We start from the raw sequence: 16,721 nt of genomic DNA on the forward strand, positions 1-16,721 counted from the left end.
AGTGAAAAGGCACTGATGGAGCTTTATCTGACTTATTCACACACTTTATGCCACAATAGAGCAAAGTAGCAAACAGGCTCCTTTAACTGCTTTAACTAACTAATTTACTACTTTAATAAAAAAGGAATGGAGTGGACATTTTAGTAAGAAAAGTAAGAATGATCCACTCACAGTTCCCCTGCAGGATAAACCATCTCAGGGTTTTAAATTCAGAGAGGTTACATTTTTATTAATAAGCGTGTATTCAGTAGAAATCCCTAGGCTCATTGAGAGAGTATTAAATCCACAAGAGCCAGCACATCACCTCCATCATGACACTTTGATGGACCGGAGCAGATCTCACTGGGCTGCGACTGGAGGAGACGAGTTGGTGTAAGATATCAAACAGGCAGAACGCCCATGTTCCTGTCTCTGTGGGGTTTGAATAGTGAATGTTTGTCATGAACTTAAATGTTTTTGGTGCAAGATATTCAAGTGGGAGGAGTCACACTGAGGAGGAGAGCAGAGGGAGGTGCAGTGCAGTGACAATGCCTTCCATCGCACACAAAAAGACTCAAGGACAGTTTTTACCCTCAAGCTGCCAGATTACTGAACTCTTGATAGTAATACTGAACTATTGGCAATAACATTGCACCAATCCACATCTGTGACAATATGTTCATTTAATCTCAACGTTACTCTCTATCTGTTCAATAACCTGTCACACAACCTGTGTAGTTTATGTTAGTTATGTGCAGTATATATCATGTACATTTATATTACTACCTTTGAAATACTACATACTTCATCCTTAATATTCAGCCTACTTGCACCGTTATATTCTACCATGTTGTTGTTTACTATATTTATTTTGGACCTTGTAAATATATTTTACTTTTTCACTTTTTGGTACTTTATTTTGTACCCTTATTGCATGTTTTAGTATTGCTTCTTTTTCTTAGCGAGTCGAAGCGTTTCTTCTCATGGTGAACATTTCATTGCATTGTTGACCTTAAACCTGAATATGGCAAATAAACAACATAACAATGATCCTGGTGAGTGGAGAGAGCAACTTTATCTACCAGCGGGTACAGTAGAGGAGTCAGGGGGTGGCCAATGGTGGCCTTGGACAGTGGACATTAATAATTGGCCACCCCAATCATTTGAGTAAACTAATTTTAAGCAATATAAAACCTAGAAAGCTTAGTGTCCTCAAATTATTGGAGTGGCCATTATATATGACAGTATTCTGGTTTATTCTTCTTAGTTTTTCATCCATTCATTCAACCTTTGTTTATACAGGTTAGTCTCATTGAGCCACGAGGATTCATTTACAAGAGAGACTTCATTTTAAACAAAGAACACACATGAGGTACAGACAACAATAGGCAATGAAATAAAAAGCATATAAAATGAAAAGTAATTGGACTGTACTTATACAGTGCCTTTCTACCATCGAGGCACTCAAAGCTCTTTACTACAATCTGTGTCCTCATTTACCATTCATACAGCTCTATACTAGATCTCTACAAAGCTAATTGAACAAATCATTTAAAAGAGGCTGATCAGTGCTTTTAGATCACATTCATACACTGATGGGACACACATCAGAGGCTGTGAGGGGTTCAGTGTCTTGCCCAGGGACACTTCAGCATGTGACTGCTGGTGGATTCGAACCCCCAACTCTTGCATTGGAGGATGACTGCTCTAACCACTCAGCCACGGCCATTATTTATATAAATGATATAAAAACTAAACAAAAACAGCTACATTATAAAACAATATAAAATACTACAAACAGGAACATGTCTGTGTTGATTTTTGTCATGAACTCAAGAGATGTTTGAAGCCACTTAGAGAGGTCAAGGTCGAGAGCTTCAGATGTTTTTACAAGATATTCCAGGAAACAGGAGCGGAGTAGGAGAAGGTCCTTTTGTCTAGTTCAGTCCTCACTGAGGGAACACTGCAGGTAATGATGTCCTGAGAGCGCACGCTGTAGCTGCACTCACACAGAGACATGTAGGAGGAGATGTATGAAGGCAGCAGACCAGGAAGTGATTTAAAGATGAAAATGTACCAGGGAGAGAGTCTGCATGGAGTTAATGGTGACCAGTTAACCAGTGAATACTGGGTCTAATGGTGGGTACGATTGTTACAGCCAATTATGAATCTTAGTGCACCATGATAGACAGCATCCAACATTAGTGGCTGGTTTAACCAGTAATGTTGAAGAAACAGTGATTTGAGGGCCAGCAGTGACGGCTCTTCAAGCTCTATATGTCCAATCACTGATGAGAAGGAAACACTCAGTGCACAAACCCACGTTCTTTGGAAAATGTAACAGTCATAAACATGCTAACAACAAAATTAATGGAGTTTCTATTCATGGTGAAGGTTTAACTTGCATAAGCTCAATTTCTTTTCATATCTTATTTTACTTGTGTACACATTTTCGTTCCACCACATGTACTACATATGATGTGAATGACAATAAAGAAACCTTGACCTTGATTTTACTCAACATTTATGTTGGTCAATTTCATATCGACCTTTTTTAAACAGTCTACCTTCCTAGTTTTTAAATCTTACTATGCAATGTTTCATTAAGCACATCACAGAATAACTTTAATAATTATAATAATAATTTATTAATTAATAATAATCAAAGACAAGTTGCAAATCCCTGTAAAATTCATTGTGTTTGGTTTTATATCAGACAGAAGTTTGCATCCCTGTCAGACAGGTGTCAGTGTCTGAGTGCTTCATTCCAGCAGGTGCTGTGCACACAGATATTTGTGATGAAAGAAAGGAGCGATGAGGCAGAATGAGAAAAAGCTTTTATTTAAAGTTCGTCACTTACCTCCTTCGTTGTGTTCTCTTCTTTGTTCTCAGTGAATCTTCTCGACACAACAACAATCACTGGAGACTGGGGCTGGCTGACATATCCGTCACATGGGGTAAGAATTTCAATTCAGTTTATTTCTATAGCACTAAGTCACAAAAGAAGTCGTGTCAGGTCACTGAACAGAAACATCCATATACATAAAAAAGCCAATTGGTAAAAATTATCTTTCTAAGGAAACAGCAGATTGTGTTGAAAGTTCACTTTGTCACAGTCTCCCATCCATTCCCAGTTCATAAAGTGTTTTTGTACATATAAAACATGCACATTTAAACTCTCCTGTGTGCAAATCTTAAAACAACATAAATTTAACCATCTACTGCTTCTCAAACAGTATTTTGGACAACTGTCCTTCTCCTTGTGATAAATTTGATACCTGTTGAAAAACTACCTTTGTTCTGACCCAGCTGGTGACACTGAGGTCCCTTTGACATGGGAAGGCTATGTTTCGAAAACAATCTTTTTCTCCCTGAACATGGCTGTGTTTCTTCAAATGTTTTCAACTACACAGAAACTACATAAATACTGCATTAACTATGCCTGGCCTGTACGTGGTACTGTCCAGCTGTCACAGAATTACACCAGAAACAGTGAAGACGATGTGGAGCAGACTAAAGATGGGATGAATGGTCCTTGGAAGGGAACAGGGATGTTGAAAATCTGTTTGTTTCAAAGAGCCGTGCAGTTTTGGATGGCGGTGGCTCGTATCATATGGCTGTATGTAGTGATATGGGCTGATTTTTGATTAAAGATGTTCAATGGGTTTGACTTCCACTGTGTAGAAGAACATAATTATTTATTTTTCTTGTTCAAGGCAGCACAGGGTGACAGATCCTGGAGAATGGAGGGAGCAATTTTATCTACCATCAGGTGCAATGAAGGAGTCAAGGGGTGGCCATTGGTGGCTGTGGACACCAAAGATTAATGCTTGACCCCAAAGGGCCACCCTAATCATTTGAGGAAAGTTTACTTTTAAGCAATATAAAAACTAGAAAGCATGGTTTCCTCAAATCATAAGGGTGGTCAGTTATATATTGATATCATATATTGATAGTGGTGGCCATCTTGGATTTTGATGTGGCAACGCAATCTTTGATAGAGACCTTTTATACACATAGATGCAGCCACACAACAAAATGGAAGTTGGTACCTCATTTATTTTTTAGTCATTAGGCTCACAAGATGAATGTAATTGATGCTGATCTTAAATTTGTGTCGTCATTATCCTAAAAAGTCTTAATGTAAATAACTGAAACTTGCAGAATTGTCACTAATGGATCATTTCAGGCATAATATCCAGGAAGAGACAGAGAGAAGATGTTTTATAATGATGTTGAAAAGGTTCAAGATAAATTATTTATAGTGTCAGCTTTCCAAAATATTGGAATGTCTCATGGTTTTAAATGTTTACTCCATTTAGCTCGTCTTATGTTTTTTCTGTTTGCGTTAATATTGTTAACAGTTCAGTAAAGAGATCAAAGCTTTTGTTCTTCTGTTATTTTGATGTAAAAACAAGTGGGTTTTTGGTTTTGAACCAGTTTGACATGACTGTCGACGAGGAAGAGGGCCGGCGCAAGAAGAGGGGGCGTGCCAAAGACACCATCTTAGCACCAACATAACTGGTTTGTTCCACTTTGGAGTAAGTTGTTTAGGGGAAGAATCAGTTTTGTTGTGTGTTTCCTTGACTGATGAAGCCTTCTGGATGGAAGGTGAAACGTTTCAGAAAAACAAGAAACTGTCCAGATGACCTGACTGAAAGTTGTTGGATAATTGGGTTTTGTTTTGCTCCACTAAAGAGAAAGTGCTTCATTAGTCTTGTCAGCTCATTTCTGGCTCCAGCAGCTCGGTGGTCAGTGCTGCGGTCTCATAGTCCAGAGCCAAGCTTCAATCAGGTGTAAAAGGATTACCAAATCTTTCTTGCTGGTTCAGTAATAAAAGATCAACAGTCTTGTTGACTCGTTGATGTTATACAGTATACAAGGTCATGTTGTAGTTGAGCAACTGGGATCTGCAACACAAACCTGTGGTCTAGGATTATTGCTGTTACTTCTGTCAGGCTTGTGGTTGTAGGTTAGACATAAAGTTGATCTATGGCATCCTCATTTTCAAAAGGTTGAGTTTAGTCTGTCTACACAAGAACGTAATTGCATTTAAAGATTTTCTTACTCTGGAGTCAAGTTTAAAAAAATGTGGGCACTCCTAAAATTTTATTTCCAAAGTACCTTCATCAAAACTGTACCATCCAACACATTTCAACCTTGTAAGGTTCATATTAAATATATAAAAAAAACTTTGGCATGAACAAAACACCCATTCCCTTGGGGCCTTAGCTGTTCAGTTGTTGGGGAACTCGTGTATCTTAAACTGGGTCTAGTTGTAACACTGACATTTACATGGTGTAGCCAGACACTACACACTTGATTCCCACATCAGCTCCAACATCACTCGCAGGCTCTTCTTCTTGGCAGCTGGTGCACAAAACAGTAGGGGGGTCTCAGGCCGTACAAGGAAGAAAAGAGGAGATAGAGGGATAAAAGAGAGAGGACGAGTTGACAGTCAGGGTATGGCGTGGCTGCATTAGCATGTTGAAATGCCAAATGATGGAGCTGCGGGTGATGAATTAGAGCTCAGTCTGTGATCTTTCCGGCACCAAGATGCCACCCTGTCCCTGGATCCCACGGCTGTCAGCAGAGTGGTAGAAACATTTCTATCACCTCCAGCCCCCACAAGAGAAGGTAGTGTGATTGAACGGTGGTCAAAGGAGCAGATGGAATGTCCTTCAGGTCCTGAGAGAAAGGCTGGAAGAATTGGATTAGAGATTTGAAGAAAATTACTCTTTTTCTGTAAAATCAGTATTAGAGGTAAATCTCCTCCATCTGGAAAGAGTCGATGCTATTACCGGCACATCTGGATTACATAATTTTAGCCTGTAGTGTTTCATTCAATTGGTTCAATATACCAGAAATAATTTGTCTGTACTTTATGGCAGACCTTTCACTCCAAGCCTATGCACAAGAAACACTTGACTGAGTGGATTAAAGTGGAAGCAGAGCTTCATGGGTCAGTTACATCATGTCCTGTGTTAGATGGTACAGGTGTGACAATGGTTCTTTTTTCTTTTCTTTAGGATCCTTTTGAAAATCTGGTTTAAGTTCTACCTAAATCAGACCTAAACCAAATCTATTAAAATGATTTCTTTTCAATAGGTCTCTCCCAAACCTTTAGGGTCCCACAGCTCTGGAAAGGAGCTGTTATTGTTCCAGTCCCCAAAACCAAGACTGCTTAGTCACAGAATGACTTCAGGCCTGTTACCCTGACTTCATACGTAATGAAGTCATTTGAAAAGCTGATCTGGGAGATCCTCATGTCAAAAGTTGAAAATCATTTGGACCCACTTCACTTTGCTTATTGTTCATGTAGAGAAGTGGAGGACACAACAGGAACTATTAAATATGATTATAGGACACCTTGAAAGTACAAAAACATTTGTAAGATTGCCTGTTATTGACTTTTCATCTGCTTTTAATTGTACAATATCCAGCCCCACATTTTTAGCAGAGAAATTACAATGTCTGTACGGTCTCGACTCTGGCTTCATTTGTTGGCTTGTGGACTTTTTAACAGTTTGGTCTTAGTGGGTGAGTGTCAACGGGGTTCTCTCTGATGTCCTGCCCTCTACTGGTTCTCCTCAGGGCTGCGTTCTTTCGCCCCTTTTATTCATTTTATATACAAACAATTGTCACAGCCATATCCCACAGTCACATTTTAAAGTATGCTGATGACTCTACCATCCTGTACCTTCTCAGCAGTGATGACCCAGACCCTGGACCAGTGGTCAGGGACTTCACTGAATGGTGTGTGTTCCTTTTTAAAATTAAATGTGTCTAAGACAAAGGAGATGGTCAATGATTTCAGAAAAGACTCTTCAGTTGCAACTCCTGTGGTCATTAATGGTGAAGCTGTTGAGGTGATGCATCATTATAAATATCTGGGAACTGTTGATGACAGACTGACATTTGACCTCCATGTGAACTCACCTTGTAAGAATGCCCACCAGAGAATGTATTTTTATGAAAAGTTCTGTGGTTTTAATGTCGATTCTACTTTTATGAGAATGTTCTATTGAGTCTCTTTTAACTCTTACCTTCATCTGTTGGTTTGGACTTTTAACATGCAAAGACAGAAACAAACTCTCGGGGTTTATCAGGATGTGCAGCAAAACTGCTGGCGTAGCCCTACAGAACCTCACTGACCTACACAAGGCAAGTTCAGTGAACAAGGGCAGGCTGATTCTGGCAGATCCTGATCATTCACTCCATGGTGAGGTCAGGTTGCTTCCATCTGGACGCATGTATCTGCTGCCCAGATGTAGGACGAACAGACTAAAAAAACTAATTCATCCCTGTAGAGATCAGGCTTCTCAACAAACAATGATTTCATGTACTATTATTTTAATGTCTTAATGTCTTTTCTAGAATGAATGTCTTGTGTGTCTACTGACTGTAAAACAAATTACCCATTGGGGATAATAAAGATTCTTGAACCTGAACTTGAACTACCCACCTCTTACAATAGCTTGCCCTTGAACATACAACAAACATGTTTGTAGGCTCTGTCTGTAGGTCTGTAATTCATCAGCTTATGAAATTTGATCAGTTTAGGGATTAAATTAAGATGATTCAAGCGGTGCTGTTTTTACAGGTGTCTTCTATAATAAAAGAAAATATTTTTAAAAATGTTAATATTTGAGCATGGAGGATGAAGCACCTCTCCACGTGTTGAATAACTTTTTCTGCTCACACTTCCTGCTCCTTTGCAGTAATATTTTCTCATTAGCGACACCTCTTGTTCAGGAGAACTGAATCAACCTGCGTGTAGAAAGCAACAAACACTAAAAGTGCTTGCTGCTTTCTATGGATAATGGATATAGATGATCTAGGGTTGGGCAATATCATATCGTTCAAGATAACACAGGTTAAAAAAACGCTTGCCCGGGAAAATAAATGATATCATGATATGCTAGTTTCATGATATAAGTACGTCGATGTTTCCCCTACCATTATATAAGCGGGGCGCCCTGCCCCATTTACAGAACCAAACGCGCCAAACTACCAAACTGAACTGCGCACCCCCTAACCTACCTGTCGGTACTTGCATAATGCTAATTAGTTGCGCGCAATACTAGCTAGCTTAAAAGCTAAAAACAATCAACGTGCAGCTCAGCTGTCTCTCCACCCAGCTCTAAACTGCAGGCACAGACAGCTCAGCTGTCTCTCCCTCACCCCCACCCTGCTCTAAGCTGCCGGTATAAACATAGCTCGGCTTTTTTCTCTCCCCCCACCCCGCTCTGGGCTGCCGGTGCGGGCGCAGCTTGGCTGCGTCTCCCCCGCTCTAAACTGCCTGTACAAACACACACAACTCATCTAGGTCTCTTGATTTCCACAGTCCATGGACCAAGAACAGAGTCAGGTGATCAAAAACAGAGCATCAGAGAAATAGACTCATTCCTGCAGGAACAGAGGAAGATAAAACACCACAAACTTCAGGGTCAGCTGATCACCTTGTTACAAGTTTTGGAAGTTATAGCTCATTTAAAGGAAACATTTTTTCTTGAGATCTGTTTAGATGGACAAAAAGTAGTGAAACTGGACACATGTAGGAATTGGAGGCGAAAAAATTCCTATCAGACTTTTTCTTCTTGGCTGAGAAGAAAAACTCTAATATTAAAAAACACTTCCCACAAACAAGCACATAGTGACATAGACATTCCACAGAGGGAGGAGATGACGAGAGCAGTGAGCAATGTTTATGGATGCTCTCGAGGGCACTGTAAGAGTTCTGATAAGGATGGAATAATCAGCCAGTTTCCTCCAGTGAGATCTGTAAACATTCTCGAGGTATGTCGGTATGTCGGGGAATGGCCAAGAATAACGACCATGAGAATCCAAGAGTCATGAAATGATGACACAATGTTTATTCAGCTTTTTTCTCCAGGCGAATTCAGATAAGATGGCCTTCAAGGCCATCCAGGGGAGCCTAATTCAGATAAACACACAGTGGTTTTAGGGACAGGCAGAACTTAATAACATCTACCTTGAGTCTGTGTTGGTTCAAATGGTACCGAAATGTCCAAATTACATGGCCACACCAATAAAACGTGACTGAGTAAAATCCCCAAGATCTGATCCATTCTGCCCATCGCATTTGAGTCTGGGTACTCAAAACACGAACCAAGCCATCATAAGGCAAGCAGTGTGATCATGTCCCAATGTGCTGCTGACGACTTCCTTGATTTTAGATAAAACCAGCCGAATCCAAAAAGCAGGAACCAGTTGTCGTAAATCCAATTAAATATGCGTCCTTAAAATTCACAAATGGCAGCAGAGATAGACACATCATCAAGTCTTCAAGTCGATGAGATATCCAGCTGCGTGCATGTCAGCAGGGCAAATCGGCTCGCCTAAAGCCTGTCTTCTCTTTGAAGAAATGTTATCAATTGTGTTGAGGGACCAACTGATCAAATCAAGTCCATAATTATGGTTTGGAAGAAATGCAAGAGAGTCTCAGAAGCAGTTTCACAGACAGACAGAGCAGCAAAGCAAAGCGGAGAGGGAGGGAGGGAAGCATCCGACCTCGGCTAGAGCAAGTGGTGAATTTTATTCAGTTATTTTGGCAAACTTCACCTGTACTTTAGTTTTTATGGTGGATTTATTGATCTATATTTTGTGCAGACATTTTCAATCTAAATAACAGAAGGATAAATTTTATTTTTTATTTTTATATTTTGAGACTGAATACTTACTAAACATAGTAATTTCAGTAAAATTAACCCTTGTTGTTTTTTAATTTTTATATAATTCTGCAAAGCAACATGTTAAGTTAATTTTGTCAAATAAATAACTATGATTTCTGTTTTTTTTTTTTTTTTTGTTACATCACAAAATTTATCCTTATCGTCAGAATGCTCTGAAATATCACACTATTATATTTGAGCCATATCGCCCACCCTTAAGATGATGATTGATGATGGCTGGATATTGATAACTGATTATTGAAACCTGGATTATTGAGCATGCATCAGGACACTGAATGTGCGCTTCACCTTGATCACATGGTCAGATAAATTTCAAGGACAATTAGCGTGAATGTTTTATTCTAAAAACAGATTTTCTAATCCCGGCTCATTTACTAAATCAGTGTCAAACATATGCTGCAGGCAGCACTCTCATTCTGAGCAATGTTTATTAGTGTGAGACAATCCATTTTAACACAAGACCTGTTTGTAAGCAGACAATTATTAATAGGTGGCATATACTTTGTCCTACCTGACGAAAAAAACTATTCCATTGTTTTGTTGTATTTTATTGAATGTAGATGTGGTGACTCAAGCCTCATTGGTTGGCGTGTGATTAAAAGCTGAATTGTGTCAGGATTACCGGCTAACCTGTGTAAAGACGCAGTTCCATTATGCAGCTTTGACTCGTCTGTCCAGGCAGTTTCACAACCATTCACACTTTTAAACAAACAGCTGGCATGATGTGGAAGTAGAGATTGGACGTGTAGCTCGTTGAAGGAAGTTCTCGGTGGTTAGTCTCACGATATGGCCTGTAATGTTGTGTAAGACACTCCCAACCCACAATCAGAAGTGAAAAATCCTTTTGGGTGAAACGTCTTCAAGAATCAAGAACAATATGCGTTTCCTTTGTTTTAATCAGACGCTTAGAATGACCATCCTGGATGAATCTACAACACAAAGGCTGAAGGGTGGTGTGAATACCAGCTGAGATGTGATTAATGCTGAATAGAACTGTGGTTAAGGAGAAACTGTTTTATGAATAACGGCCGAACTATGTCATAACTAAAGTCTGAATTACATCATAATTAAAAACATATTGTCTCTTGTTGAATCATCATGATAAATGTGTTGCTGCTCATGTGCCTTCACTGAATCAAAGCGTTGCAGTGTATCAGATACTTCTACACTGGACAACAGACCATGTAAAAACTTCTAATAGGATTAAATTTTTAAACATTTAATAGAATTTATGCACAGACACCTTTTGTGAGCGATGTAAGCAGATATTTTACCATTTTACTTTAATATGATAAAATATGAAAGTCGTGTGCAGTAATGCTTCAATAATCCACTGCCAGAAGAAGCATATTTATAGTTACTGCTTCATTTGATTTCATACAGAATTAGATTCAAATCCACAACAAACAAAGTCAAAGCCACACAATTTAAAAATAAATGTCAGAAAAACACATTTTGCTACGCCTTCATAAAACTGACATCTCATGATGGATATCTCCTTCAGGGTGCAGTCTCGTTTAAAAGAAATGTAACTCATATGGCACACTAAACTATTAAAGAGAACATGTCTGCATTTTCATGACTCTCCATTGTCCAATATTAGTTATTCAGAACATTATAGTAAGCCTTAGTTAATCATGTGTTCCTGCTCTTTCTACAAAAAAAGACGTTTAAAATGATATTTATCAGCATTTGCCAGAACAAAGTGTTTAGTTTAAAAAGAGCGGGGAGAGCTGTAGTCCGTGCTGGCTGAGGATTTCTTCAGTCACTGAAGTCTCTGTGTGTTTTGAGCTGCATGATGATGCATTCAAAGGATTTCACAGCATCTGCTGCAACATACAGTTTCTCTGGGATTTCTTTGCTCGAATTAAAACTGAAACATTGCAGAAGTTATTTTAATATGTTTTACATTAGAAAATAAAATATTCTGTCTGCTATTGTTGCCATTTGAAAAGTACTCCGTGTTGATCTGGTCTGATGACGTGACAAGCAGCTCTTGTACCGGGTACAACATGTGAGAGACAAACAGCAGTTAAGATCTCATGGGTTCTTTAGATAAATGGAGGTCATGACTGTCCATAACTCTCTCTTCCACTCTTTCACAAACCCGTGTTCACACTCATGTAGAAGGTCATTTGTTCCATCCTGACTGTGTTTGGCGTTATGAGTGTGCAGCGGCAGGTCCTCAGCTGCTCTCTGCTTTGGGCAGCAGTCACTCTCTAACAATATGAGAGTAGAAAGATACAGCAGTGCTTGAATGTTTGTGAATCCTTTATCATTTTTTTTATATTTCTTCATAAATATGACCTAAAGCATCATCAGATTTTCACACAAGTCCTAAAAGTAGAAAAAGAGAACCCTTTTTTTTTTTTTCATTCCACCTTTATTCATACAGTCCATCCTCATTGAGCCACGAGGACTCATTTACAAGAGAGACCTGTTCTGGACAGAACATACACTGTCTGGCCAAGAAACAGTCTCCACCTGGATTTAACTAAACAAACAGGTTCAAGTCTCCTAATGGATAATTACTGCATGGGTGATTATGTTTCAGCTGCAACAAGTTATTTAACACCAACTGGTGCGATGAGTTGCTTCTCATTTCTTCAACAACCATGTCTAAAGACACATCATGTGTTCGTGGAAAAGATGTCAGTCTGTTTGAGAAGGGTCAAATCATTGGCATCAAGCAGAGAAAACATCTAAGAAGATTGTAGAAACTACTACACTTGGGTTCAGAACTGTCCAACACATTATTAAAAACTGGAAGGATAGTGGGGACCCATCGTCTTCCAGGAAGAAATGTGACTGGAATAGAATCCTGAATGATTGTGATCGACGATCATTTAAACGTTTGGATAAATCAAATCAAAGAAAAACACCAGCAGCACTCAGGGCTGTGGTTAACAGAGAAAGTAAGAACATTTCCACATCCACAATGTGAAGGAACTCAAGGGACTGGGACTGAACAGCTGTGTAGCCTTAAGAAAACCACTAACCAGTGAGGCTAACTGCACAAAAAGGCTTCAGTTTGCTAGGGAGCATAAAGATTGGACTCTGGAGCAATGGAAGAAGGTCATGTGGTCTGATGAGTCCAGACTGACCCTGTTCCAGAGTGATGGTGCATCAGGGTCAGAAGAGAGGCAGGTGAAGTGATGCACCATCATAGTGTCTAGTCATCAATGAAAGATCTTGGTGAAACATTAATGCAACACTGGATGAAGCAGATAGTGTGACATTGAAGAAGCTTCTAGAAACAATGACACAGTGAATGCATGATGTAATCAAAGATAAAGGCGGTCCAACAGTCAAATCTGTGGAGTCATTCAGGGAAAACAATGTTTAATCTTCTGTAACTATTGTATCTCGATTGACTAGGCTTAAAAAAATGTTCCTGAGCAAAACATGTTTGTCTTTTCTCAGGAATAGTGAAAACGATGGACAACACAAAAACCCATCAGGATGGGAAGGTGGAGGACAAAACTGAACACGTCGCACAAACGTGCAGGTTTTGTGTGACTTCAGCTCCATGGACAGAGCTGACAGGTCCACACTGTTTTCTCTCTCGTCTGCTGAGCACGAATACACTTCTGCCCACAGCTCTACAGAACTCCCACTCTTCTTCCTGAAAGCAAAGCTGAGAAAACATTTTAAAGTAACATGTTGCATGACTTCACAATAACTGCAAATAATAAACATCAGTCATGTTTTAAACACATAATAACATAAAACAAACTTTGTTCATGAATATGTTTTTCTTTCATCGAAAGTTTAAAGGAAGTGTGTAAGCATTTATCAAACTGAGCGACGCGGTCTTCTAGGAAAATGAATGTGTGAAAACAGACACTGTTCATGTGAAAAGTCACTTAAAGGGAACCAGTTCAGGTTCTGAAAGGTGACCTCAGGGTCAGAGGTCATGGTCAGGAGAGAACATCTTCAGGCTGCAGACTGTAGGGATTTCACATTAATAAGAATTTAATAGTTAACAATATTAGTAAATTTAATGTTGATTTTTTTTTAGGGGGGGTGTTGACTACAGGGGATATTATCTAAAAATCCCGGCACCTTGGAAGTTTTGCTACTCGTTGTTTTTGACTTCATGTGGAACAGAACAGCTGCCTTGAACTCTATACAAATAGGACCACCCCCCCACACACACACACCACCACCACCACCACCACCACCTACCTCCTCATGTCCCCCACAGTCCAGCCTGCCTAATATACATTTTCATTGGCAAATAAAAAAATAACCAGACATCCGTATAATCTTTTTTTTTAAATCATTGGTTTTATGAACGTTTTGGATAAAAATATATATATTTTTTCCATTTTCTGTTTTTCTTCCTGTCTTTTTTACATAACAATGAAACGGCAACAACTCCTATTTGTTAGTGGTTTTGATATAAATGAGTTTTGAACAGTGACACGGTGGCACAGTTGGTAGAGCTGTTGCCTCTCAGTGAGAAGGTTGCCGGATCGAATCCTGGCTTGAGGCCTTTCTGTGTGGAGTTTGCATGTTCTCTCCGTGCATGCGTGGGTTTTCTCCGGGTACTCCAGTTTCCTCCCACAGACCAAAAACATGCATGTTAGGCTGACTGGTAACTCTAAATTGTCCCTAGGTGTGAGTGAGAGAGTGAATGGTTGTTTGTCTCGTTTGTCTCTATGTGTCCCTGTGATGGACTAGAGACCTGTCCAGGTGTCCCCCGCCCCTCTCACAGTGACTGCTGGACATGGGCACCAGCGAACCCCGTGACCCAAAATGGAATAAACGGGTAAAAATAATGGATGGATGGATGGATGGGTAACTCTAAATTGTCCCTATGTGAGAGAGAGTGTTTGTCTCTGTGTCCCTGTGATGGACTGGAGACCTGTCCAGGTGTCTCACCACCTCTCTCACTTTGACTGATGGACATGGGCACCCTCCTGTGACCCTGAAAGAAAGAACCTGGTAAAGAAAACGGATAGATTTTGAACTAAATGCCAAAAAATGGCTGGGAAATGTATGTTACCTGTTGGTTAAGAAGTAAAACCTTTTTTTTTTTGCTATTAAACCTCAGGCTTTAAAATCACTGAACAACACACAAATGAGCAGGAGAAGAATGACAACAGACGAGTTCATCCACTTTGAAATGTGAGGGAGAAAATGATGGAGAAAAATTAGATGTGGAAGAAGAAAGAGTGATAATATTTACTGGCTGCCACAGCTGGATTAGAGCATTTCACAGAAAACTGAAGACTGTCAGAGTGTGTGTGCATGTGTGTGTGTGTGTAAGGGTTTGGTCTTTATTAGCTCCATGACCTCTCCTATATGCCATCCTCATATAGATGACATCATGACAGATCATGTCTTCAACTCAAGGGGCCTCTTTCCATCCAATTTATTCAGGCAGCAGTTAGGATGCCCTGGTGCTGTCCCTGGAGCATCTTTCTCTGTTTCTCTCTCTCTCTCTCTTTTACACACACACACGCAACACACACACACACACACACACACTTTCACAGAACTTGTCAAGTAGAGCCAGGAAGACTTCATTATCTTCCGGTCCGATTTATGTTGGCCGTGACAGGTTCACCCACCGGACACCCAACAATCAATACAGCTGACAGAATAGTGTGTGTGTGTGTGTGTGTGTGTGTATGCATGTTTGTGTGTGTGTGTGTTTGTGTGTGTATGTGTGTGTGTGTATGTGTGTGTGTGTGTGTGTGTGGGGGGGGGGGGGTCTTGAGCTAAACTATGATGTGGATGACCAGGTGATGAGTTAAAGTGTCAAAAGCTCACAGTCTGTTTTCATTTTTGTGACTTTATCATCTTCTCTCACAAACACACACACACACACACACACTTGTACACAGCAGATGGTGCTCATGAGCATACTGCCCTCAGCACCACCTCATCCCTTCAGAGTGGGTGAACGGGGTGATCCTGGACCTGCAGGCATCATCTACAGCAGAGCTGACATGAGGAACGACCTGACTGTTTTCCAGGAAGTGCACCATAGATGTAGTTTAAAAACATCCAGTTAGTCTCCTGAAATCAAAGTAACAAATGTTTGTGAAGGCATTTTATTGTCTGGTGGTGATGAATGGAAGTGATGCCACAACATTACATTGTTACGGTAAAGTTAAATTTATATTACACTTTGGAATACGTGTCACACAGAAGTACTGAAGCCTCAGTTTTATGTTCTGGTCCAAATCCTTGTCTTCTATCGTATTTACCACGAGGTCAGTCGGGACAGGAGTGCGTTACTTTGCTTGTTGGATGTTGCACAACATGGACAGGAATTGACTGCAAGAAAAGAATGATGGAACTGAGATCATGGTAAAACTAGTCCTGTTTGGAGCTTTATAGCTCAGAACCACTTCGCACTACAAACAGTGTTCAAAGTTTAAAATGTTCACAGAATGCGGGACTTTATGTGACTCAACCGGCTTTTTAATATTTTTAACCATTTTTACACAACCACAGCTTAAATTTTATAATTTTTCCAGGGAATGTTCAACAGACAGTTGATAATATCATTCATTCTTTAAAATGTCCAAAACTTCTTATGATTTGAGTTTGCTGGGTTGGTTTATTTCTTTTCTTCTTTTGTTGTTGTTTGTCTCTCTTTTAGAATCTTGTGTTAGTTTTCTTAGTGTATCCTTAAGAAGGGTCACCTCTCCCTCAGTCACTGCTGTTCACTGTACATCTCTGTGAGGGTCTGGAAGGATTCATCTCAATTCCTCACCTCATAGAAAGTTCAGGAGGATACCTCTCCATTTTTAACCACTCCCCGAGGGTCTCACCAGTCTTCAGGACTGCAGAGGTCCACATCTCCAGTCCCTGACAATTCAGATTTCCCAGTCTTTGAAATCACAGAGTATTTAGATCTTATTAGATCTTATATTTGAGTCCTTTTTGCAGTCCGTATCTTTGGGGGTACAGACCACATGTGTCTGAGATGTCAAAGTAGGGTAGCACCTAGGGTGTGGGAAGATTTGTCGCACCCTTTGGGTGGTTTCTCCAGCCTTGGTCCATACT

General features: G+C 39.9%; 1 protein-coding gene across 1 annotated transcript in view; it reads left to right on the plus strand.

The window, feature by feature from the left end:
• The first annotated feature begins 2,906 nt into the window (after positions 1-2,906).
• epha8 (eph receptor A8) overlaps positions 2,907-16,721 on the plus strand; it is a 312,202-nt gene continuing 298,387 nt past the window's right edge. Inside the window, exon 1 of the mRNA XM_037679040.1 lies at positions 2,907-2,936. The gene's annotated coding sequence lies outside the window, so the exon portion shown is untranslated. The remainder of the gene's footprint in view (positions 2,937-16,721) is intronic.

This window comes from Nematolebias whitei, chromosome 7 (genome assembly GCF_014905685.2).
Source record: "Nematolebias whitei isolate Nwh7 chromosome 7, NemWhi1, whole genome shotgun sequence".
NCBI lineage: Eukaryota > Metazoa > Chordata > Actinopteri > Cyprinodontiformes > Rivulidae > Nematolebias > Nematolebias whitei.